Source organism: Lissotriton helveticus, chromosome 6, assembly GCF_964261635.1.
Source record: "Lissotriton helveticus chromosome 6, aLisHel1.1, whole genome shotgun sequence".
NCBI classification, from domain to species: domain Eukaryota; kingdom Metazoa; phylum Chordata; class Amphibia; order Caudata; family Salamandridae; genus Lissotriton; species Lissotriton helveticus.
The window spans coordinates 824,542,924-824,566,942 of record NC_136067.1 but is presented as its reverse complement, the minus strand read 5'-3'; the positions used below and the strand labels follow the sequence as shown (position 1 = coordinate 824,566,942).

The 24,019-nt window shown below is 47.5% G+C and overlaps 1 protein-coding gene across 1 annotated transcript in view; it reads left to right on the top strand.

Annotated features, from left to right (window-relative positions):
• Window positions 1-24,019, top strand: part of AFG1L (AFG1 like ATPase) — a 562,248-nt gene that overhangs the window by 382,124 nt on the left and 156,105 nt on the right. The gene's annotated exons all lie outside the window — the stretch shown is intronic.

The window sequence follows — 24,019 nt, the reverse complement described above, 5'->3', positions numbered from 1 at the left end:
ATTGCAGCTACCCACCTAATCAGGAGCGGTTTATGTGGCGAACCCCAATGCATAGCTATCTCACGCTTTATGAGGAGGAAGCTCAGGTCCGCCCAGCGCTGTTCTATCACTGTGAGGTCTGTGGGGTCCCATACATTAAGCAGCGCGCATTTGGGAGTCAGAGGGACCGGTTTTCCTAGGGCATCAGTCATTTTCAGGACAGCTCGGTGCCAGAGGTCGTGGACTACAGGGCATTCCCACAGGATATGATAGAAAGTGCCAGTTGAGCCACAGTGACGGAGGCAAAGGTCAGATGGGCGACGCCCGATTTTAGCTAAGAGGGGGCCTGACATGTAAGTCCTGTGTAGTATTTTTAACTGTATCAACCGATATCTATGATTGATGGCTGATTCGCGCGGGGACATCAGTGCCGACTGCCACTCTGCATCTTCCAGATTGCCAACGTCAGTCTGCCATTTATCCCGCAGGAGATGGAAAGAATTTGGCATGTTGTTGCACAATTATGAACTTGGTTTTTGAGGTGTTTATCTCAAGTCCATGCAGTTGACAAAATTCTTCAAACGCATTCACAGCCTTCTGGAGCCCACTCGGGGTCCGGGAAACAATCAACGTGTCGTCCGCGAACATGAGAACAGGCACGCGAGCCCCAGCCAGAATGGGGGCATCAGTGGGGGAACGGCTAAGAAGATCCACTATGCCGTTGATGTATAATGAAAACAACGTGGGTGCCAGAACACACCCCTGCCGAACGCCACGCTCGACAGGGAATGAGTCGGTCACCTCACCCTGTACCCCCCATCTGATTCTGGCGTAGTTGTTCTCATGCAGGCGGACGAGGAGAGTCAATAGTTCCGGGGATATCCCTGCTTCAGTGAGAACCCTCCAGAGTTTGGAACGAGGGACTAAATCGAAAGCCGATTTCAGGTCTACGAAGACCGCATAAAGTGTCCCATTGGTTAATGCCACATTCCTCCAGTAGAGTGCTATAAAATGAAAGACCTAGTCGATTGAGCTAGTGCATGGTCGAAAGACTGCTTGATATGGAGACAAAATATTGTGTTCTTATATCCATGTATGCAATTTATTTTGCACTAAGCGACCTATACGTTTTTGGGCTGAGTCTATAAGACTGATAGGTCTATAATTACTGGGTAGAGATTTGTCACCCTTTTAAAAAAACGGGGTTATTTCAGCGCCTTTCCATGAAATTGGGATAGGCGCACCCCTAGCCACAGAGTTAGCTAAACACTCAAAGTATTGACACCAAGAGGATCTATCACTTTAAAACACGTCAGCTGGGATGCCATCCATGCCTGGAGCTCTTCCCCCGGTCACGCAATCTAACGCTATACTGACATCTTTAGTTGTAAAAAGCTGACTTTGATAAAAAATAGTTGGGGGTGTAGTGGACACTCTTCTTCAACTCGATTACGAGCATATTGTGGTCTGAAGAAATCTACCCATTGTTGTTTGGCTACATTGTTTTGGGGGGGTTCAGCTACACCTCCTCTATCCCACTTAACAATGGCCCAAAATTGTTTTGAGTCCTTTGCTTTACAGGCTGATTTCAGATCACGCCACTGATCCTCATCCCACTGTTTTTTTGCTGCTTTCTGAGCTAGCCTATAAGTCTCCCTCGCCTTTCTTACTCCTGAGGGATTCCTACATCTTATTTCTGTGCTCAGGTTTTGACGGGCTAATTTACAAGCGTTGTTATACCACCCCTCCTTGGGTTGTTTTTTATTTCCCTTATCTCGTTTTACAGTCTTCCTGAAGATCAATTGGAGTTTTGCGAAAAAGTTGGTATGTGCCTCAAGCATTATTTGGGGAAAATCTTGTTTACTAATGTGAGTGTTTAATGTAACCACTTCTTCGACAACCATATTTTTAAGGCCCTCCAATTTTTCAGGGTTCTCAATAAATCTACCCCATTTAATGTGACGCATGTTGTTGGAGGCGACGATATCTAGGGTGACTTTCTCACATCCCAATTTCGGTTCTCTAATCCCCTTTTGAGCTTGGAATTCCATACAGAGTGGATTGTGGTCACTTTCCATCCTATTTTTAACAGTCATATCTATCAGACGGTGCCATCCTCTTATATCCACCAAAAAATAATCTATTCGACTAGAGTATCTGCCATTGTCAAATGTATTTTCTCCTAGGCGGTCAGACGGGGTACGCCCATTTGCTGCTCTAAGCCCTCTCACTAAGCATAAGGCCTTAAGTTGTATGGCTACAGCTGACCATCTTCTTACGGAAGGTAATTCTAGCTGGGGTACACCCCATTTACTGTCCTCCTCAGCAGCAAGAAACTGATCCTCTTGTCCAAGAGGTTCAAAAGTAGTATTAAAATCTCCACCTACTATAATAGACAACTGTATTGGGAGGGCCTCGAGCTAGTGATCAAGAGCAGAGATTACATCGGATGTTTGTCCCCCTGCCGTCCCCCTTGCATAAATATTGTGAATAGCCACCCCTTGATCATTTGCTCATATGATTTTGACTGACAGGATGTCGTTCGAAGGGAAACCAATTTGTTGCACCTTACAGCATAAGGATTGGCGAACCCAGATTATCAAACCTCCTGCTGGTCGGCCTTTAGATTTCTTAGTGGCAGGAGCCTGAAAATTAAGGAACCCCAAGCGATAAACTGGAACCATTGACCAGGATTCCTGGAAAAGGATGATGTCATATTGGTCAACAAAACTACACCATTCTGGAGATGTTATCTTATTGCCAATTCCAGCGAGGTTCCATGAGAGGAAAGCCAACCCTGCCTCACCTTGTGAGATGCAGGATGGGTCCTGCAAGATTTTAACTCCTACGGACACACCCTCAATCACTGGTTGATGTTCTATACTAGTGGACATGTGGCAGTACATCTCTGGAGGGAGCCCATCCAATCCGGTACGGTCATATTCCCCAAATGGGTCTGAGCAAGCTATTTGTCCGAGTTCCCTGTTCTCTAGGGGCTGCCCTGTAAGGTGGGATCCCTCCAGTGAGGTTATTCGCGGTGTAGGGTCCTTGTTGGTTTGTACCATACTCTGGTCCTTGGGACCATACATTCTGCCAAACTCTACTGATTTCATATCCACAGTTCTTTCAGCCCTCTGGAGTCAATCACATTCATTCAAATCAGACAAAACCCCAAACCGATTTTCCAAACTGATGCCTCCATCCCTAATTTGGACACCCCGCCCCGATGAACTTAACACAGGGATCCGTTTCGGCCATGGTCTTCTGAAATTCGCTACACTCCATCTCCTAGTGTAGAAAAATTCAAGTGTTAGTGGGATCATGGCAGAGTCCCTACGTTGTGGGGGAAATAGATTAGCCAGTACATTAGGGAGTACCTCAGGTCCTGAAAAGTTCAAGGCTATACAGTCTCCCTTAAATTTTTTCGGGTAGTCCCCAAGCCAGGCTACCCTTCTAGCCATGATAATTTCACCTGCTAACTGCTGTTTACCCCAGGGAGACATCTTCATGTTTTTCGTCAGCCAATGCAGCGCTTTATCCATCAGAGAAGTTGTTGTTTCCACCTGTCCAGGGGCCAAAGGGGGGGGGCACTTGCCAGGACTAGAACTAGGAGAGATGCTTCCACCACAAATTGGAATAAGTCGCGCTCTTGGCGCAGTTCTATAGATGTTGTTGGGGGATCATCTGTAACTACAGCTTGACAATCCTCACCTACTGAGGGTTGGGTAGGGGGAGGGTTCCGCACAACATTCTCACTGTCACCCATCCCTCTCCCAAAAGGAACCTCCTGGGTATCACATCTACTTGATACTAAAGCTGATAAACTACCCACTTCCTCCACTGTCTTATTAAGGAGTCCTCCTAGTCTGTTAACCTCTGCAGTAAGCTGATCGATTTTGGCCACGAGGGGTTTGATAATACCCTTGATCTTCAAATCGATCATACTTACTAATTTTTTAATTTGCTCATCCTCCAATTTCACAGTATCACCTTTCCCCGTAATAACGTCGTCATTATCTAGATTTTTAGGTGGAGAGACTAATCTTTTTCTAACAGAACGTGACCCCCCACGTTTGGTCTGGGTTTTCCTACATGCTCTGACTGCTCTAGGCACAGGAGTCGGTAGAATCTGTACTATGGTATCTGAGGATACTTCTAGGTCAACTGTGGGGGCAACATTGTGCTCGGGCATGTCACTGGCAGAGAAGTCAAAATTAATAATATCACTACTGTCATCCTGCGCTGGTAATACTGATGAAGGTTGCGCAGTGGGTGGTGTAGGGGAACAACTTAACCCTAGTGACTGCCGCCTCTCACTGTTGATTTTACTCACAACCTTCACTAGATAATTATCCAAGGTGTTAGGCACGCCCAACAGTAATAGTAAAAAAGACCAAACTAGAGCTTTGCAAGATTGGACAGAATGGAACAAATCGCCTGTAATAGACACTAGGATCGCAAGATAACCACGATGTACAAGTTTAAATGTTTGGAATAAATTATAGTCTCACTCTATGAATGTCACGAAAATCCAGTGGCAAGGAAGAATCAGGGTCCCTGGCCCAGCCCAGTCACGTTCTGTCCCGGACTGTCACAGACTGTCCGCCCTTTGTCCGGGCTTCGTCCGGCGCGGCCCGTGCGCGGTCCCGCGACACGGGGGCTGACCTGCAGTTAAATGTGCCTCCGGGCGCGGAAATGGCATGTGCGGCTTCCGCTGCTGAGGATCCTGGGAGTGGTAGTCCCCTTCCCCTTCCTCCGCTCGGCGGCCGCGAAGAATGGAGCTGCGGCGGTGGGAGGGGGGACCAAGGATACCAGCGACCACAGTGGAGGGCAGGTAAGATAGCAGCTTTCCCCCAAAACGTTTTTTGATTTCGCCCGCTCTGCCGGGGCTGACCTGCAGTTAAATGCACCTCCGGGCGCGGAAATGGCGTGTGTGGCTTCCGCCGCTGAGGATCCTGGGAGTGGTAGTCCCCTTTGCCTTCCTCCGCTCGGCGGCCACGAAGAATGGAGCTGCGGCGGCGGGAGGGGGGACCAAGAAGACCAGCGACCACAGTGGAGGGCAGGTAAGATAGCAGCTTTCCCCCAAAAAGTTTTTTGATTTCGCCCGCTCTGCTGGGGCTGACTGGCAGTTAAATGCGCCTCCGGGCGTGGAAATGGCGTGTGCGGCTTCCGCCGCTGAGGATCCTGGGAGTGGTAGTGCCCTTCCCCTTCCTCCGCTCGGCGGCCGCGAAGAATGGAGCTGCGGCGGCGGGAGGGGGGACCAAGAAGACTAGCGACCACAGTGGAGGGCAGGTAAGATAGCAGCTTTCCCCCAAAAAGTTTTTTGATTTTGCCCGCTCTGCCGGGGCTGACCTGCAGTTAAATGCGCCTCTGGGCGCGGAAATGGCGTGTGCGGCTGCCGCCGCTGAGGATTCTGGGAGTGGTAGTCCCCTTCCCCTTCCTACGCTCGGCGGCCGCGAAGAATGGAGCTGCGGCGGCAGGAGGGGGGACCAAGAAGACCAGCGACCACAGTGGAGGGCAGGTAAGATAGCAGCTTTCCCCCAAAAAGTTTTTGGATTTCGCCCGCTCTGCCGGGACTGACCTGCAGTTAAATGCGCCTCCGGGCGCGGAAATGGCGTGTGCGGCTTTCGCCGCTGAGGATCCTGGGAGTGGTAGCCCCCTTCCCCGTCCTCCGCTCGGCGGCCGTGAAGAATGGAGCGGTGGCGGGAGGGGGGACCAAGAAGACCAGCGACCACAGTGGAGGGCAGGTAAGATAGCAGCTTTCCCCCAAAAAGTTTTTTGATTTCTTGTATCAGTTTGTAAACTCCCTGATCTTTGAACCTTGACAGGTCCCCATAAGGGATTTTTTTTTCTGTTTGTAGGAATGACAGGAAAGAAAGTGTAAGATGCTGTTAGCAGATGATTGCTTTCTAAAGGGTTTATTTTGGATTTTCCCTTTTTCTTGGAGATCGTTAGATCAAGATAGATGGCCTTTGTACTGTAAACCGTGTTAAAGATATGTTTTCTTAATTGTCATTAAAAAATGAATGATATTTATTGAGTTCTTTTTCTGTATTATCCCAGTTTGGAACAATATAAACTCTAAATGGGGTCTATAATACACGTCAGTGGTGAGGGGCCTTATTCCAGGCTTTCACCCATTTGGGATGAACCATTTTTGTTGGCTTTGGGATTCTACTCACATTACTCTTGTTAACCCTTAGTAAAGTGTTGTGTCCTTCCTTAAAATGTGCTGAAATTGGCATACACCTAATTGGCACATTTAGTTTACTTATACGTCACTTTTGTATGGTATGACATGCACCAGGGGCCTGTAATTTAAATGCTACTAGTTGCCTTCAGTACTCCTTGTACAACTCACTACAGTAGCATGGTAAAGTATGTCTCCAAGACTGCTATTTCAGCCTGTCTGTGCCATTTTTAAACCATATGGGTGTTGCTTTGGGCTCCATATGCTAAGTTACTGCCCCTACAATGGCTGTCACCCTTCAGGTCTATACAGCCAGTGAGGGACCTGGCACAGTAGTTTGAAGGGGGCTTCACAATGGCCAGCAATCTATACCAGAGTGGAGGAAGCTAGGGACCTGTTTTAGCTGCAAAAGGGACAGTTTCTGCAATACGTATCCCGACCAGCCCGCAAGGCAAGCCTGCAGAATCACTAATATTGCGCCTTCTGTTGGACCTAGGCTCCAATAGGATTTGATAACCACCATTTATAAAGCTGTTAGCGGAGGTCTTCAGACCGACATGGCGGGGATCCAGATTAGATGGGATGACGATCTGCCCAAGCCCCTCTCTGAGAGTGACTGGTGGAGAGGAGAGCCTTTGCCCATGTCAAAGAGATGACAATTAATGTGCGTTTTAAGCTTACCCCGTTTTATTATTTGCACCACTCCTATTTAACCCAACAGTAATTACACCGGATCAGTGAGTCCCGATCTGCTGTTTGTTCCTGATGTGGGTTCACCCGACGACCTTCCTCCATATGACGCGGGAGTGCAGTAATGTACAGGAGTATTGAGGAGGGATCTTGCATGTTTTGTGTGGGATCATGCATGTACAATTAGACATTTCAATGAAACACTGCCTACTAGAGTGCTTCCAGGTCCTAAGTGGGATGTCAAAGTAAGACATAGGTTTGCCCTCCTGGGTCTGGCGCTTGCTAGGCGTTATGTGGCTACCAATTGGAGTCAGCCCAAGTCACCAACTGCTCATAAATGGTTGGTTGACATGCAGGGATGGGAAGTAGCGGAGGAAAGACAACTGCGGGCGATACTTACTGATGAAAAAGCTGAGAGCAATTTGGAGGTGTGAAGTTATATGTTAGACAGTTTGGCAGAGATGGAGCTGCCAGCGGATGGGCCCCCCTGTTGCATCTCAGGATCAAGAGCTGGGAACATCTGTTGCCAAGGTGTGAGGGACTGGATTCCGCATTGATTCGGGGAGCGAGAGTGTGCTGGTTTGTGGGCATATAGATAGTGTTCCCAGATCCCGAGGAGACACTGCGATTACTCCTTTCCCCATTCTCACCCCTGCTCTTCTGCCTCCCCCTCCTATTCTTTCACCCAACCTCCCCTTACCCCAGTGGTGGTGTGAGGCGGGGGCCTTCAGAGGGCAATGTATTGTTATGTATGCATGACCGCTGCAGCTGCTCAGTTTTTGGCACAAACCTTTATTTGATTCTCTGTTTTGTCTTTTGCAACACATATCACATGAGGATGAGCAAACTTTACTGTTCTTGAACAGCTGTTCAGTGGAAGCGGACACTGCTATATTCAGATTTTCTGTACTTGTGACCAGAGTGTGAAGGGAGTCCAACCTATTGTCGACAATGGTAGGAAGTGGATCTATTTGCTTTCCGGATACCTCCACCAGGGTCGAATGTACTGCCCCTTGTGTGTTTTATTGCAGGGAAGGCAACTCCTGTTCATTCCCAGGAGTCACATGCTCTACTCACAGTGGGGGGTGGGGGGGCAATTTCAACCCAGCCAGATTTAAGGAGAGTTCATCTATATAGGAGAGTGGCAATGAGCTGAAGAAAGGCCTGCATGGTGGCAGAGGAGTACTTCCATATACAAAGAGGGGCATCTGCCCAGTTTTGCACTAAGGCAAAGAGTAAGTACTGGAAACAGAGATGGGTAGCCTGTGAGAAAATAGTTAGGATTTGATGGCAGAGTGTTTTTCAATCACTAGCTCATGCTCTCGATAAATTTGGCACCTCATCTGCCACCTCCTCTGAATATTCCTGGGACGACTCTGCCTGAAGAAGGCCCCTTTGGAAGAAGACTGCTGACTATTTCTTGAAGAAGAGGACTTGCGCAGTGACTCAAGGACTCCTAATTCTTGCTGGCACCCTGGGACTGGAGCTGCTTGCCAAGGGTCAAGTAATTGACTTCCCGTCTGTCTGCTTTCGGGACACAAAAAGCAGGCCTGCTCCTGACTTAACAAATCCAAGCTGACCACAGAGGACTGGAGTGACCACGAGAACTGGCTGGAGAGAGGCCAGGGGCCTAGAAGCCTTCCCTGAAGTGGTAGGGGATGCAGAACAGACTAGAAGCAAAGTTCCTAGCAGTTGGTGAGAAGTAGGACTTAGTTAGACAGGAAGGTCGCCCCTTAGGTAGTTACAAAAGCTGGGTTCTTCCTTCTTGGAGTTTTTTGCTTCTTTGAAACCCGGTTTTGTGGGACCTTGTGGAAAGGTATATGGCCTTGTGGACCCCTGCCTGGCTACAAATTCCATTTTGGCTTACAGAAAAGTGACCAAGACTAATGTTAAAAGGTTGGACTGGGGCGAGGCAGCAATTCTATTTCAGACTGGAAAACACCATCCACGGCCACAACAGTCAGCTTTGTGCTGCTGAGAGCTCCTGGCTTTGAAACGAAGAGCTTCAGCGAGAGCTTGACAATGATGTATCTGACTTAAAGGGACATTTCCTGCCAATTTTTGACTCTGAAGTTGAAAACTTTACCGGAAAGACCCATTGTATGTATCCAACAGTTACTTGGTTGTAGTCAACCATAACATTTTATTTTTTCAATGACACTTTGCTTTTTCTAGGCGTTTTAATCGTAATATTTTAGAAATTCATACCTCTGGTTCGCCTTAATCTATTTTAATAGTCTTGGTGTCTTTTGCTTATTACAGGTTTCTCTATGTTTCTAAATTGGTTTGTGTTCTTTACCTTAAATGTGTGGGTATTTATGGCTGATGGTCTTTCAAGGTATCAATATACACATGTTTTCATATTTGTTATATGATGTAAATATAATATACTGTGTTTAAAATTGTTTTAGTACACGCACTTCTCAATAGATTGCCTGCTGCTTGTGCCATTGCTTTGAGGGGCTGAACAAAGATTCTCTGAGAACTTTGTTTTGACCTAAAGAGATTGTGTTTAAGTTGGTAGGGTTTACTCCCTCCAAAATTATTAACCCTATTTTTGACACCATCATTTCTCCATTCCAACAATTTGTTTTAAGAAGTGCTGGTTGACTTTCTTTAGCGACCATTCTTTCTACTATTAAATGGTCCTTACGCCTAGTTGTTTCAAGACTTCAGATTCGTAGTAGCCAAAGTCCATCACATCAATGTTTCTCTGTTTGTCTGCTTTGGGAATAATACTATATAAATAACCTTTAATCTTATTCAAGGCAGTTCTCCCTTTATTCGTTAGTTTATACCCGTTTTTCTTCTCTCTACAAATGCCTGTGTCACTGCAATGTACTAATAGTTCCAGAAGTTGGTAATGCAAAGAGCCTAAGGGTAAAAGCTCCAAAGTCGCCTTCAATGTACTTGGAAAGAATGTATAAACTAGGCCTGGGCAGTGAACTCCGCTCCGTTCGCGAAGTGTGGAGTTTTCAACACTCCGCGGAGCTTGTGGAGTTTCGAAAAACTCTGCTCCGCAGAGCTGAGTTGGCGAGCACAAGCAAGGAAAAGCCAACTCTAGACCGCTTCCTAGCAAGATTTCTCAATGCGGGCGGTCGCAGATGGTTGCTAACGCTCGCATTGAGGAACCTTCCGTTCGCGTTGAGGAAGCTGCCGCTTGAGTAGAACATCTACTCGAGCAGCAGAAAGAAGCAACGCCCTCTTGCGCTGCGCGTGATGCAGTTGGCGGTGATTTTTACGGTGCCGGAAAAACACCTTGCTCTAAAAATCAGTGCAAACAGAGCAAGGTTACGCACTCCTCCGCTTGTGAAACTCCGCATAACTTTGTGGAGTTTTTAGACAGAACTCTGCCCAGGCCTAGTCTAAGCTGCTAAATGCAAGTAGTAACCGCTCAATACATGGTGTTTTTAAATGTGAAATATGTTAAAAACAAGCATGCCTCAATGCAACACTTATTTATTGCTCATCTGTTGTAAAAAGTGGCATGTTCCTAAAAAATAAATTAAAATAAAAAGCAATTTTGCTGGGGCCTGACAGAGCTTGCAGCTATTTCTCACTGCCCTGCTCCAGTCTGTGTTGTAAAGCGATGCTCAGCAGCCACTGAACTAAAGGCCTACTGGGTCATGTGTCCCCGGAGTCAGAGGACTAAGCCAATGCTGACCAAAGGAACAGTCTCTCTGGCATGTTTGCAAGGATGCTGTGCTTACTCTTTCAGTGCAGTTGCGTGGCCCCTTCTAAAAGGCGTGGATTCATGCCTATGAGGGAATCCTTTGCCTTTACCCCCTGCACACAAATGCAGGAAGATGTGCGCCCGCACCCCTCTCCCTGCTTTTTGAAACACTGGCCAGATTGCTTCCTGCAAAGAAAGATTGACTGGTGGCATCAAACAGCCAGTCCACCTTGCACTAATGTGCTGTTCTCAGTTCAGGCCTGAGTTATCACCTGCGCTGCCCTTTTACATGGCTCCCTCCTCCAGTCCATGCCCTGCGCACCCAGTTAGGGGTATGACAGAGTGGGGCAGTGCACTGTATCTGTACTGAGGCCCCAGGTAGGCTTTTGACGATGCATTCTAGGCTGGGTACAAGGTTTACTGAGTCAGTGTGCAACTGGATAAAATGATGGAATGGTGTAGGGAAGATATTGGCAATCAGTGGTGGTCCATTGACCGCAGCATAGCCAACTGCCCTCTCTGAATGATGCAGTGGATAGCTCAAAACATCAGACTTAAAGTTGTGGGCAGTTTTTCAGTTACTAGGGCAGTTATTGCGGTTGGGACCAGGTTAACCTTGTGAGGGGGCTTGACACTTAGTTGACCACAAAATGGAGCAACCGTGATTTCACCCCAGCGATATTTGACAAGGAACTTGGGTGTGGGAGAGAAAAAAACAAGAAATGCATGCAGATCGGGCTTTTTTCCAAAGTGATGTAAAGATGTCACAGCAGTGGAAAACTGGATTTAGGTGCGGTTATTTACAACAAAGGCTTCCATTGGAAGCCATATATATCAAAATATTTTTCCACCAAAGGAAAAATGATCCGTGTTGGAAAGAAACCTTCCCTATGCTCTTTTGTTTCAAATCTGTTTTTATTTTCAGTAAGGAGAAAGGGTCATACTCCACAGGGGAATCAGATACACAGCGATAAGCCTACAACCCTAGTCAGGGCCGGCCGCGTAAAAGAAGAGCATATCAGATGGCATTAAATTCCAGGGGGGAGGAGAGTTATACCCTATGCTCTTTTGAATTAGGTTTCCTTTACCCTCCTATCATGGAAACGCACTTTTTCGTACCCTTTTTTATTAAGTGCTTTTTTATACGTGTTTTCTGGTAGAAATGGCGCTACAAAATGATTGTAAATATCCAGGAATCTAAGCATTTCTAATTCTCTCATGCTCTTCAGGTGGACACCTCCATGAAAAAACACATTTCCTTCCCCGCATCTAAACTTAGTACTGCAGAAAACACGTATAAGGGTTGTCAACATGTTCTAAATTGTTATATTCATGCTATCTTTACTGAAAATTAATTTCTTGGCAAACGCAGAATTTTCAACTTAACTTTTTCAACGTTCTTATTTCTAAAAGTAGGATTAACTAACCATGTTCGCTTGAGGTTGAGTCGATCAGTTGAAAGCAGAAACTGAACATCTCACCAACCCGAATAATTAAAAGCGATTGTCTTTCTTGCCAGGTATATGTCACCCAGCGTTTATTTCTGGTGCTCAAAGCTAAGTGAAATGCAGATATTCTGTTGTCGGATCTCGTCGAAATTATTTACAGTTAATACTTGCATAAAGGTTAGAAAGGTTGATGAAGCGAAATTTCGCTTTGTTTTACTATTCACGGCATGTCAGAATGTAATTATGACTGATTCATAAAAGTGTCGTGCCGGGGAGCGGGCTTTGTTCGAACGCTGATCGTGATAAGAACTGACAGTATCAGAGAATAGAGCATTTTAGTCTTGTTACTTCTGAATGATTGCTAATTACCCGGGGGTCATGCATTATGCTGGCAGGATTCATTGACATTAGTGTTTTTATCATAATCTGCTTTTCCAAAAATGTCTTTGCATAAAACACCGAAACTGGGTATGTCGGGGACAGTAGTTTAGAAGAGGTTTCCTTTGCTGAGAAACATTTGACACCTAGGTCAATCCATTACCTTTTAAAAATAGTAACTATTTACCTGCTGATGCTAAATAATGTGGCAGGCATAGCTCCGCTAAATTTCATGATTGCTTCAGCGTCGTGTAGGGCTTGTTCTTTTATTGTCCTGAATTGACTGCTTGGATTGTAAGCCCCTATGTGTATTTTACAGGTTCCCATTACTTGTCACCGAGGCCCACTGTGCCAGACTGGGTCTGTGAATGTGTGAATCGTTTTTTTTTTTGTAGATTTCTTTGCCTACCATGCATGCCATAGCAGCAGTCGCGGCCGGCATTAATTGTGGGTGGGGGTACATTTTATAATACATTTTTTTTTAAAACGTACCTGTCCGCTGGCTGGGTTGTGTTTTCTAGGCTCCTGCTCCTGCTCTCCTGCCTCTGGCAGGAACAGGAAGCATTAGTGTAACCAACAAGGTATGTAGTTTCTAATGAGACAAACAGGTAGAGGTCAGTGATATTGTCAGTGTACCCTAGTGTGTGGGTAAACGCAAAGCCAGGAGAAGGGATTCCTCCTTTTTGGAAAAGGACCCTCACACACCCAACAAGCAGGTGTCTTGCTTTATCATTGGGTCTGCTCCTACTCGGGTCGGCGCTGCAATACCCGATCAGGTTCCCATGATGGGGCCTACTTGGCGGAGATCTATATTCCTCAAGCCGTTGGGTGCAGTGCGTGTGAAGGCCCTAATGTGTAATTTGAATGTAGGTGGTGATATGGTGTAAGCGTGAATTAAAACAGGGAATAGTGATCCACTCAGAACAATTTTAATGAGATGTGGTCACTACCCTGGTTTAAAACAAAACATCGCACCCTCCCACTCTAAGGTGTGTGGGATTGTGTGCTAGTGTAATAGGTCGACATGTTTCTTGCCTGTTACCTAATGATGGCAATTCTTCAGGACCAAACAAAAGGGATCTACCTACACTTTTTGGTTGTGGTCAGGACCTCACTGAGGTATAAGTATGACCACCCGTACAGCACCCTAAGAAGCGGCACTGGTAGATCTAACCCCAACCTGCAAGAGAAAACATAAAATGACAACAATTAGATATCATAAACACTAAGGTAATTGTCTGTGTTGTGCACTATCCAAGATGCGTGGTGCAAAACATGTGTAGAACATGTGTAGAACACAGGTGAGCTGTGGCATGCGTCATTTGTGACCTGTGTGAATTCCTTCTCACATGAACAATAATGGGACACAATTAAAAAAGCAGAAAAGAAAGAGTCACTAGTCATAGGTGGGATCAAAGCAGGAATACTACTTAGATCAACTCACTCTAGTCAAGTCAAGAGTGTGTGGCATCCAGTTCTGGTAGAGGCAGACACTAAACTGTAGTGTCCTGTTAGATGGGGATAAAGAGCACAACATGACACAACGAGACAGGGACTAGAAAACCCAAGATGATACTAGGGTAGTATCCGTGATTGACACCGTACCCACTAATGGCGCCAGGGTCTCTCCCAGAGCAGGAAGGAGGGCGGGTGGGTACAGCAACAGCCTGTTGCAAGTTAAAACAAAGCGCGGTCACATGCAGGTGGCCGAGGAGTCTACCGCCTCAGCGTGGCACAGTCTCATTCCCTATTATACAAGGACAAGGGAACCCAAAGGTAATTCGGTAGGGACCTTGGGTAGTATCATGTTATAGAGAACAGTGGTCCCTATTCTAAAAGAATAAACAAGGGGAGATAATCATACACTAGATAGAAAGTATGTCTTTTGTCCAGCCGGACAAGAATTTATTTTCATAATAGTTTTCAATTAGTAGCGTTTAAGAAACAGTCAATAACAAGTGGGCACAGCCGTGACCCACAAAACACAACGAAAAGGATTGGCCAATAGGCAAGCCAAAATGGGTCTGTATACTTGTACTCAGTTTACACAGACATAGATTAACTTATAAACACCATTGCACACTCTAATACAGCTCAATCTTAGTGCATAAGGTGTATTGGTGCCGACGACGTTTCGATGCCACTATTAAATACAAAATTGCAAAAAACACAGTTGATGGACAGAATGTAGAACAATGTCATACATTCACCCCAGTACAAGGATCTGGGCCTAAATCCATCGTTTTTTTGCACTCCACACCACCCTGGGTTAGACACTGGCTATATGCAAATCAGCTCTGACCCTGTGCCTCATGGGAACAGTCCAGTCTGAACTACCAAGCCATGTCTTTCCCAGACCGGAATCAAGCATCCAAGGACCGGTTTCTGGCTATCAGCCTTCATTCAGCCTGGATAGCTTGACTCCAGTGGTGTGGAGAGCCTGGGACTCACGTCTGAGCATACCCAGCCCACTCGGGGTGAAAATTTCAAAAAACACAGTTGATGGACAGAATGTAGAACAATGTCATACATTCACCCCAGTACAAGGATCTGGGCCTAAATCCATCGTTTTTTTGCACTCCACACCACCCTGGGTTAGACACTGGCTAATGTAGAATGTAGAACAATGTCATACCCAGTACAAGGATCTGGGCCTAAATCCATAGTTTTTTTGCACTCCACAGGCACAGGGTCAGACTGATTTGCATATAGCCATGTCTGAACTGGGGTGGCTGAGTGAACTAAAGAATGGTGATGGATTAAACCCAGATCAGTTGACTGGGGGTGAGTGTTTGATTTGTTCAAATGCTCCGTCCATCATCCCCTTTTGTATCGCTTTGTTCGCCCTAAGTGTGGCAGGGTATGCTCAGACGTGAGTCCCTTGTTCACTTGGCCACTGGATTCAAGATAGCCTGGCTGATGAGGATTATGAATCTGAAACCGGTCCCAGGATGCTTGTTTCCGGTCCAGGGAAGACATGGCTTGGCAGTTCGGGCTGGACTGTTCCCATGAGGCACAGGGTCAGACTGATTTGCATATAGCCATGTCTGAACTGGGGTGGCTGAGTGAACTAAAGAATGGTGATGGATTAAACCCAGATCAGTTAACTGGGGGTGAGTGTTTGATTTGTTCAAACGCTCTGTCCTTCATCCCCTTTTGTATCGCTTTGTTCGCCCTAAGTGTGGCAGGGTATGCTCAGACGTGAGTCCCTTGTTCACTTGGCCACTGGATTCAAGATAGCCTGGCTGATGAGGATTATGAATCCGAAACCGGTCCCAGGATGCTTGTTTCCGGTCCAGGGAAGACATGGCTTGGCAGTTCGGGCTGGACTGTTCCCATGAGGCACAGGGTTAGGCTGATTTGCATATAGCCATGTCTGAACTGGGGTGGCTGAGTGAACTAAAGAATGGTGATGGATTAAACCCAGATCAGTTGACTGGGGGTGAGTGTTTGATTTGTTCAAACGCTCCGTCCATCATCCCCTTTTGTATCACTATTAAATACAAGGCATCATCTTCAGGACAATATAATTATACATTGTAGTCTTGACAGTAATATGCTGCGCCTTTTTACATTTACTATGGCAGGAGTTATAATTGAGTCTCACGTAATTCTGTGAGGCGTGCGGGCCTTCACAATTTAATTATAAAAGGCTGCTCGGCCAACAGCCAGGGTACCAGTTCCACTTAATAAGTCTCAGAGCGTCCCTGCGCAATAGCGTGTGTTTGGACTTCAGCCGGTGGAAAATGCACAATCGCATTTATTGTGGTAGTGGTGAGCCCGATTGCTTCATCTACTTCCGTGTTTCCTGAGAGACTCGTGATTGAACAAGCGATTGTGCATCAGTCCACCCTCTAACCAGCCATATGGCCGAAGAACCTCTCTGGCAGAGGGTTTTGATAAACTCAAGGAAGGGCACAGGAGCATTTGAGCACTGTTCTTTGACATTTTAGACCGCTGGTCGAGACGATCACTTCTGTTTCCATCCTTCCCTGCCAGAGACTTCCATGCTCAACAGTTGTCTTTAGCAGCAGCACTGCATCTTAAAAGGACATCTTAAGGATTTTGGGGCCCCCTGGCCAAACGTCTTTTCGGGGCTCCTGTTCGGAACACCTTTGAATGTGTTTCAATTTCAGCTCTTTCATGACCCCTGTTTGGCCAAGACTTTGTTTACAACTAATATTCACGGATAGTGACACGTGCTTTCAATATTGCACCACAGCACCAGCTCAGTAATATTACTGCAAATAATCTGTGATGCCCCTCTCATTTCTCATATGTGAGGTCCTATTGTGATTTCAAAAAAACTTTTTTTAATGGATGTTGCATGAAACATAAACACCACATTTCTCTGGAACATGTCTGTAATAGACATGCACACATCACCCACATTAAAAATAAATGAAACAAAATAGTATTTAAAACAATCTGTTTAATAATTATCGAAGGTGATAGGGCAAGTCTCTCTGCAGATCAGAGCTGGCTCTATCAAGGGGCCCCCTGAAAGGCTAGGGTCCTCGGCCAGAACCCATTTTGCTGGTCGCAGCCAGCATGAATCGCGGGTGGTGGGGGGTGGAGGGGTGTCACGCGGGGAGTAATTAAATAAAATGTAACAAATAAAAAAAACTTGCCTCCGGTCCCGGACTCCCGCGTCGCCTGCTCTCTGCTCACAGGAAGCAGAAGCGGGCAGCCTTCCTCTCGTCCCCTAAGCCAATCACAAGGCTGCAATGGCAGCATTGTGATTGGCTAGGACGCCGTCCTTACAGGCGTCTATGTGGAGCCTTGTTCTTCATGCAGGCTGCGCAGCAGTCTACATGAAGAAAACGGAGAGTGCAATGACTAGTTTGGTCGTCCCTGGGGCTGACCAAACTGTCAGCGCCCATAACAGTGGGCTAGCCACTCCTCCCAGACCCACCCACCCGCACGCCCCCAACCAGGCATACCCTTCTTCTGCTTTCTCGCAGTGCGAGAAGCAGAAACCTAAAATGGTATTTATACCATTTTAGGTTTCTGCTTCTCGCACTGCGAGAAAGCAGTGGGGCGACGCTCCGATGCCCACGTGGAGGAGCCGCCCCTGCATTTTGCCCATGCCTTAAAACATCTCTTCTCGTTTGCTGTGTGCACAACACACCCAGCTCACATCAGAGTAAACTCGACCCAGCCATAGATCCCATAACCTTCCAGTGGACACACCTAGCTCTGGTCCTGGGTGCTCCATAGTTGCACTGCCAGCTCCAGCGGTAGCTCAGAGCCAGAACATCTGGCCCTCACACACCCTGCGCCAGTCACAAAGATCAAAACTAATACAATCTCTATTGAGGGGTGCAACATTTTAGTTTCTATCAGCTATTGGTTGTTGTGAGTGCTATGCACCTACTGATCTGCTCACTCTCCTCTACCGCTATCTGGCTGTATCTGCAGTTCACGATATGTAACATTTAACGAAAATGGAGGCCTGCGGCCATTTTACAAGTGCAATAAACAGACGAGCTTGGAGAGGAAGAGGCATCCCCTGGAGGACCAGTTGACATTTACTTCCTGCTCAAGCAGGACCGTTGCTGCACAGATCAGCGGCTGTATCATAATTCTACTCTGGGACCTGTGCAGCTGTTGGGAGGGGTGGGGGGGGGGGACTTCGCCTACAGCGTATACACTAACTCAGTGAGTTAGTACTTGTGCTCTTGACATCACCACTCAAACACAGAGTAACTGCCTTTTCTCCTCTGCTTCAGCTCTGTACCCATGCCTTTGTTGCCATCCATGTACTGGAAAAATGCTGTTGCATATATCAAGATGAGGACGAGTTAATTTAAAGAAATCTGGCATTCTCTTAACAAGTGCATAAAGGTGCATTGAGTTGCACAGACATAACCTGTCATCAGCCCATCATAAAATGCTTGCGTGATCGCATGCTGTTAACCAGGGCACAAGTCCTAAAAAATTAAGTCGGGGGACTGACCAAGTTGGGCAGTATGCAAGTGACATCATGGTGCATGACATCACAGCGCTGTATCACAGGAAGTGGCATAACAGCCCATGACCTCACAGGAATTGACATCACAAGGAGTGACATCACATCTTAACACCTCACAAATATGTTTCGCAGGTCTATCGTTTGTACATTTGAGTGCATTACGAGATTTAACAAATGAGAGTTTGCGTTGGGATTGTGCAAAAAAAGTGACGCACCCCTGACACAAGATGTGGGCCTCAACTTACATATTTATTTTGTAAAAACTCTGCCACAAAGAAATTGACAAGGAGAAATGAGGCTGTAAATATATTCTGTTTAATTGGTTGCAAAGTCTGCATTTTTAAATAGCTTATGGGGTTTAGCACCGGCTGCAGAGATCTTTGTGTGCCCAGTAAATCCCAAAGAACAATAATAATGGTAAGGTAATTTTGGAGGGTAACACGTTTGCTGAAGAGATCTGTGTTTTCTCTAGTCCCAGTTTTGAATCAAAGTAGCATTGTGGGTTAATTTGTCTCCTGCAAAGCACATCATCTGACATGCAGATGACAGATTTTTATTTTATGTAGCTGGGTCAGTGGATTACTGTTTTTATAACAGAGGTCATTTTGTTCCTTGCAGTTCATAAATTGTAATCCTTCTAATATAGCACAGCGAGCTATAAAGGACATGTAACTCCTACGGCTTGTAATCCTAACTATTTTATGTAATACATCATGCACATTGATCTACAAATTTATACGATTTATTGTCAGTGTATAATATGGTTGGATGATATCAATCAATCAGTCATAATTATAAGCGCACTACTCACCCGTGAGGGTCTCAAGGCGCTGAAGGGAGGGGGAGGGGACAGTTGTTCAGTTAAGTCAAAGAGCCAGGTCTTGAGCGCCTTCCTGAAGGTGTTCAGGGAGGGGGCGTGTCTGATGTTGATAGGGAGCTTGTTCCAGGTCTTGGCCGCGATGTGGAAGAAGGCTGTTCCCCCTGTTCTGGCGCTGCGGATGCATGTGGTTTCGGCAAGCACAAGGTTGGTGGATCGGAGGTTTCGTTTGTGTATGTGGAAGGCGATACTCTTGTTGAGGTTCTGTGTTGTGGAGGCATTTGTAGGTGTGGGTGAATATCTTGAATGTGACTCGCTTCTCGACGGGGAGCCAGTGGAGGTTCCGTAGGTGTTAGTTGATGTGCTCTTCTCTGGGGTTGCCGAGGACCAGTCAGGCTGCGGTGTTCTGTATCATCTGGAGCTTGCAGAGTAGAGACTTATTGATGCCGGCGAGTAGGGCGTTTCCATAGTCCAGTCGGCTGGTTATGAGTGCATGGGTGACTGTCTTTCTTGACTCGGGGGTGGGGATCCATTTAAATGTCTTTCGGAGGATGCAGAGGGTGTTGAAACAGCTGGAGGCAACAGCGTTAACCTGCTTGTTCATGGAGAGGGAGGTGTTGAGTACGATGCCGAGGTTTCTGGCTTTGTCCGGGGTGTAAGAGGGCTGCCGAGTGCGGTGGGCCACCAGGTGTTGTTCCATGCTGATGGGGTGGTTCCGAGTTTAATGACTTCTGTCTTCTCCCAGTTGAGCTTCATGCAGCTGTTGCTCATCCAGGATGCGACGACCTGGATTCCTTCCTGGAAGTTGAGTCTGGTGGTGGTGGGGTCCTTGGTGAGGAAGAGGATGAGCTGGGTGTCGTCGGCGTAGGTTGCTATGCTGAGGCCATGCTGTCTGACGATGGCGGCGAGGGGGGCCATGTAGATGTTGAAGAGTGTTGGGCTGAGTGATGATCCCTGGGGTGCTCCGCAATTGATTTACGTGGGTTCAGAGAGGAAGGGTGGCAGTCTGATTCATTGGCTTCTGCCGGTGAGGAACTAGCTGATCCAGTCGAGGGCTGTTCCTTGTATGCCGGCGTAGTTTAGTCTGGAGGCGAGTGTGCGGTGGGAGACTGTGTCGAAAGCGGCTGACAGGTCGAGTAGGATCAGAGCTGTGGTGTGGCCTTGGTCGAGGAGGGTGCGGATGTCGTCCTTGGCGGCGAGTAGGGTGGTTGTGGTGCTGTGGTTGTTGCGGAATTCGGATTGGGAGGGGTCGTGGATGGGGTTGTCTTCGATGTACTTTGTTAGATGTGCGTTGACGGTCATCGCTACGACTTTTGCTGTGAAGGGGAGGAGAGAGATGGGCCGGTAGTTTTGAGGTCTGTGGGATCTGCTGAGGGTTTCTTAAGCAGGGGTCGGACTTCTGCGCGTTTCCAGTCGTCGGGGAAGGTGCCGGTCTTGAAGGTGGTGTTGATGGTGTGTCATAATTCTGGTGTGGTGGCGGCTCTGAGGTAGATGTGCGGTGTGCAGGGGTCCATGGGGGCCCCTGAGTGGTGGCCTGTCATGGTCGAGGCTGTCTCTTCAGTCGTGACCAGGGTCCAGGAGGTGATGGTGGGCTGGCTGGTGTTGATGGAAGGCGCGATGGTTGCAGCATCAGGTGTTTGGTCATTGAAGTTGTTGTAGAGGTTCTTGATTTTCAGGTGGAAGTACGATCCAAGTTCGTCGCAGAGGTCCTTCGAGGGGGTGATGTCCGTGGTTTCGTTGGGGAGTTTGGTGAATTTCTGGATGTCGCAGAATAGCTCCTTGGAGTTGCGTTAGCGAGGATTTCGTTGTGGATGAATGTTTATTTAGTGGTTCTGATGTGTTGGTGGTATTCGGTCATGGCATCTTTGTAGGTGGTGTGGTTTTCGGGCGTCTTATTGTTTCACCAGTGCTTCTCAAGGCATCTGCAGGTGCATCTGGCTTCTTGGAGGTCTGCGGTGAACCAGGTGGCTTTCCTGTGGCGCTGCCTGTCAGAGTTACGTAGCGGGGAAAGCTTGTCTGCGCAGCTGGAGATCTAAGTGTGGAGTCCTCTGGCTGCGAGGTTGTCATTGGTTGTGGCAGTGGGGGTGTCACGGTTGAGGGTGGAGTTGAGCTGCTCTTTGGTGACTGCACCAGTTTATTCGTGGAGGGCGCGGAGCAGTCTTCGATGGCTTGGGTTTGTTGACGGAGAAGTGTACACAGTGGTGGACAGTCCATGGGGGTTGCGTGGTGTGGCTGAAGTGGGGTCTGTTTCCACCTGCGAAGATGGGGTAGAGCGTATGTCCTGCCTTGTGAGTGGGCATGGTGACGAGTTGTTTCAGTACAATGTTGGCGAGATTGTTGAGGAGGATGGTGGAGTTGTGGTTGCTCGGGTTGTCAAGGTGGAAGTTCAGGCTTCTGATGAGTATGTAGCCCGGTGGTGGTGTAGGCAAAGGGGGCACAGGGGCCAGGGGGGACTGTAGGCGAGGGTGCTGCAGAGTATGAAGTTGGGGCTGGTCTGGACCTGGAAATACAGGTGTTCTGCGGCGGAGATATAAAGCGCTCTGACTCCCTGCATTGGGAAGATTAGTGCCTATAAAAAAAAAATAATGGTATTTAAAATGTTGTTTGTGAAAATACTGGGGCAGACCAGCACATTTGACATTCTTACAGAGCATGCATAGCACTTATGTACAGGGATTAAACAAAGTAAAAAGCATGTCTCTGTTAAGTATTTGTGAAGAGGTAACAAGCTGTGTGCCTTTGTTTCCCCTCCTTTGCATCTAGGTGTGACGCTCAGATAGGTCCCGACTAGGATAGTGAACCAAAAGGAGGCCTGATGACCACCTAAAATTGGACTTTGGGCCTAGTTGGAGTCTGAAATACAACATGTGGGCGTGCTGATAAATGTGTCCCAGAGCCTGAAAATGACACCGGGACAAGTTCAGCATATTTCAGTGAGGCCCACTTCTTGCAGGGTGGACGGCATCCACCCTGTGAAAATAGTGGGTGGACGCTGTGTACCCCTGACTTGTGCCCTGCTGTTACCAGAACCAGGCATACGGTGTTGCACATCACCCTCCAGCTTTACCTAGTGCTTGCAAAGGTGCTCAGCAACTACAAAGGAGTGCTGGCTGGAATGTTTTGGGTGGTGAGTTGCATGAGGCATGTTTTTTTCCCTGACCCTGACATAGCACTGCTATACAAAGATGGAGTGCTCATCCCAGTAGAGCAGTCCTGAAGGGGATGGAGTCTGCGGAGTGAGCAACAACACTGCACTGTGCACAAGGCGTACACAGTGCCCAAAGATGTCAATCAATCAATCAATCAATCATATCATTTATATAGCGCACTACTCACCCGGAGGGTCTCAAGGCGCTGGGGGGGGGGGGGGGGGGGGGTCCGCTACTGCTCGAACAGCCAGGTCTTGAGCTGCTTCCTGAAGGCGAGGTGGTCCTGGGTCAGGCGGAGGTGGGTCGGAAGGGAGTTCCAAGTCTTGGCAGCCAGGTAGGAGAAGGACCTTCCTCCTGTGGTGGCTCTTCGGATGCGGGGGATGGCGGCGAGGGCGTGGCTGGTCGGTCGAAGCTGGCGTTTGGGTGCGTAGAAGTTGAGGCGGCTGTTGAGGTATCCTGGTCCTTGGTTGTGTAGGGCTTTGTGTGCGTGGGTGAGGAGCCGGAAGGTGATTCTCTTGTTGACCGGGAGCCAGTGCAGGTCTCTCAGGTGTCCGGAGATGTGGCTGCGGCGGGGGATGTCCAGGATGTGTCGTGCTGAGGTGTTCTGGATCCGCTGGAGTCTCTTCTGGAGTTTGGCGGTGGTTCCAGCGTAGAGGGAGTTGCCGTAGATGTTACAGCATGTGATGTGCGACCAGTGCAAAGAGTTGTCTTCACGCTGGGAGCACGTGCTGTGCATGCACAACAGGAAGTCGGGACTCATAGGCAACTGCATGACAGGCTGCAGAAACCGTGCAGCCCTCAGCCAATGCCAGCCGTTCAGCAGTATGAGCATCTAGACAGCCAACCTCAAAAACTCTTCCACACAGTTCGGCAGTGGGCGCTGAGCGCAGGGGAGGGACACCAACCCTTCAGGGGGGCCCTCCACTCATGGGAGGGATGGGGAGGGAAGGAACAGACATTCAGCCTTATGCCAATAAATATCTTTGAGATATGGGATGGTCATGGGCCCCTCATCTCATTCTGCAGGGGCGCACCAATGTTTTGCCTTATGGAGGTAGTCAAGCTTGAGACTTACCAGTAGGCCTGCTGATTTCAAAAGCATTCAGTTGAGTCTGTCTGAAATTGTATGATAAATTATTAATTCATTCATTTTTATGTTGATTGTCCGTGATCTCATGAGTACCTACAGTCCTACTGTGATGCCCTGCGTTTACCTTTTCAAGAAAAAATGCAGGAAGGATAATCACTTGTCCAACCACCTATTCATTTGTGCATTCAGTGTTTTTATCCACTTTCTTACTGTCTCATCCATGTAGACAATCTCATCCACCCATTTAGCCACTCGCGTATCATTCATCTATCAATGCCTCGCGCTCGTCCCGTCACCAATCCGTGCACTCTTGTCTGTTCAACCAACTCTCTAGTCATGTCTCCTTGTAAATGAAAATTGTTTTTATATAGCGCTTCTTATTCCTGCTGAGGCATTGAAACACTCTATGGCACAGAGCACGCTACTTCAGAACCCAAAGTTACCAAAAAATAGGTAGTAAATTAGCAATATGTGCTTCCTTTTCCTTGTAGGATTGTGTAACGTTTGTGCTCTCGAGATCTCACGCATTTACTCTAATGTTGTGAATAGGTATAGATTAATTGAAGTGGATTAATAAAGAGGAGATGTGAGATGTTATTGGGAGAGATGGGCATGTGTGCCTACTAGTTGA